Source organism: Odontesthes bonariensis, chromosome 10 (assembly GCF_027942865.1).
Source record: "Odontesthes bonariensis isolate fOdoBon6 chromosome 10, fOdoBon6.hap1, whole genome shotgun sequence".
Taxonomy (NCBI): Eukaryota; Metazoa; Chordata; class Actinopteri; order Atheriniformes; family Atherinopsidae; genus Odontesthes; species Odontesthes bonariensis.
The window spans coordinates 8,820,036-8,823,011 of record NC_134515.1 but is presented as its reverse complement, the minus strand read 5'-3'; positions in this window follow the sequence as shown (position 1 = coordinate 8,823,011).

Below are 2,976 nucleotides of genomic sequence, written 5' to 3'. Positions count from 1 at the left end.
CACTTTTTGCGGCGTTGTTCTGTGAGTTTTTTTTTTCCATTTCTCACCTCTATGGGCGATTACCTTAGGTACTCGATGGTAACCCTTTCCCTTCTCTCGGTTAGACCGATGGCTACATCCAAAAACGGCACAAAACTGAGGCATTTTGGGCAAAGTGTTTTCAATGGGATCCAGCTCAGGTTGCCCACCACCTGGGTTTGCGCGCTTAGAAAAATACGGAAGTGACGTGAAGTGAAACCCTCCTGCATTCAATCCACGCACTATGCATTCTGTCTGGCTTTGGCACCTGAGGTCGCGCCACCTTGTGGCAGGTCGCAAGATTGCAGCACGAACATCCAGACAGACGAACGAACATCCAGACAAACCAACAGACAAACTCGGGCGATCACATAACCTCCTTGGCGGAGGTAATTAAGATCACATTTACCTTAATACTGGGATGAGCGGAAGCTGGCATGCATGTCTTCGACTTTCTTCATGTTGTATTTGTAGTTTGTTGTTGTAATCAAAGTGAGACATTCAGGCTGAGCATGGTTTTTGTGCTGGTTTTTGCCCTTTTTTAATTAAAAACCGATCCATTGTGCCTGCATCTCGCGCTGGCTAAAGGAGCTAGTGTGCAATGCGGTCAAGTGTGACGGTGGTTTAAACGGGCTGCGTTGCCAGGTTTAACAGAGCCCCCTTTAGGAAACACCATTAAGCCTTAATTACTACTTAATAAAATACTTAATACTACAAAAATGCAAACTTAATAAAAATTCTTAATACTGTGCAGTATTCGCTGTGTGTTATTTGAAAAAAATGTATTGTTATTGTTACCATATAGTTATAAGCTACTATGCGACCAATTAAATCTTGAGGAGCCGCATGTGGCTCGTGAGCCAATGAGTATCTCTACTTTAGAGAGTTAGCTTCAAAGTTGCACCCATAAACTGGTCGCATCCCCGACCAGCCACATACTGATGCTTAGTAAGAGCCCGTCGCTTCAGCTGTCAACAAACGGGGTACCTGTTCACTCAACCGTGAGCGTGAAACTTAAGAAAAAGGAAAACAAGTTATCCTTCTGCAGCAGTAAACGATGCACCGGCTGCCCTGATAGTAAACAAAAACAGGAAAATGCATTCTACAGGGTTGGCTTATCAACAAGCAACAGATCATTGAAGGAGGTCAAAAGGGGAGGAGGGGGACAGATCCTGCTGAAGGGAATCGTGTTCAAATCCAAACACTGACGTCTCTCAGTTCTTGTTAGTCTTCATTTTGGCTTCTTTTACTCTACAACTGTACTACTTTGTTATGGTTTAAATACACTTGGTTAAGGCTGGGAAAGCATCACGGTTAAGTATTAAAATGTGCAATAAAATACATGTTTTTGCAGAAAGCTTTGCCAGCCTTTTCCTTTTACCAGGGCGACGTGTCCTTAAACCGTGCAAGAAAAACTCAGGTCGGGCTGAGAGTTATTAAACGACAAGTGTTGTCAACAAGTGATCATTTGGGCTACATTAACCACAGTAAGCAGAAGTAGTCGCTGACCAGAGACAACACCATAAGAAAGAAAAATTCTTTCAAGTAGGCAAACACTGGCCATGTTTACTCTCCTTTTGAACATCAACTCAAAATGCACATAAACATTAATGTAACTGCAGAACTGAGTGAATCTACAATTTTATGCTAAAACTCTTAATGTACACATCTCCTTAAAAGATCCTTTGATATATACCATCAACAACCTTTTATTTGGATCAGGACCTGACAGACAGAAGCGCTCCAGTAAGGACGAGCTAAACTTTCCTGCTCGGTCTGCCAGAAGAAAAGCCCAGGGAGAAATGAGGTTTTCAGATCTAATACAGGCCAGTTGGAGCTTTCTCACCAAACACTCCTGAACAGCCTCTTCTTTTATTTGTCCTAGTTAAAACATTTTCAGTGAGTATTTTTTCCCAGGCCTGGCTGGGAACTGTGGGAGCTCAGAAACTCACTGTGGTAGCACAGCGGCTCTGTGTTTGTCTCCAGGATGCTTGCTAGGTTTCCAGGGTAGTGGGAGTTACTCGTCTGGGCCAGTGGTGACCCTGACTTTCTCTCCCACTATTCCCGGAGCAGCTGATAGGCTGTGGAAGGGGGAGGCTGCGGATCCTTGAAACTGAAAGGTTATGGGAAGGAGAGGTTTAGGAAGCTTAGAGGGATGGTTCCGGAGAAGAAACCAAAATAGGGTTCTGCTCTGCATTCATGATGGTTGTTTCGATTCGAGTAATTCTTTTTCATGCTTCTACAAATGTCCGACACTCAACATGTTAGAAAATGGTCTCACTTGTGCCCTACAGGTGAAGCTCATAACTGCCTGACCGTAAAGCAACAGAAAAGAGACAATTAGCTTAGCACAACACAAGTAGCAGAAACTCAGATTAAAAGATTTTTCAGAGTGTAAACAACCTCCCTTTAAAGCACGGCACTGAGCGGTGATAAAACAAAGTTATTGTATCTTAAACAATGAGCTTTGCGGTGTTGACATTCATATTTTGTATGCTCAGTGAAACCAATTAGCTCCTACTTTCAGTTTTGCTCTGAAAGTGTAACAGACAATGTTGTAATGGAGCTGGACTTTAACCCTGAGCTGGTTGTACCGGACTAACTCCGGGAACATTTATCTGGTTCTCAGACAATCATGTGGATTTCTGGTACATCTCAATCTTGGTCGACTCACTCGGAGTTAAGTATCATCTGGGCAGCTAATGTTGTGGCTGAACCAGAGTTTGGCTGCAGAACAGACACTGCATTGTCTCCATTCCCCTGCAAAGCTGGACAACCAAGCAGGGAGAGTGGGCAGCTTCCCAGGGGTCCCAAAAGCCCTGGGTGAATTCCATTTGTAGAGACTGAACCCTATCTGATTAACTGCTAATTTGATGGAAAAGTGTACCACTGAGGAGAATATCATTTGTGTCGGGTTTTTCATTTTGTTTGGGCAATTAAATTAGAATGAAAATGATT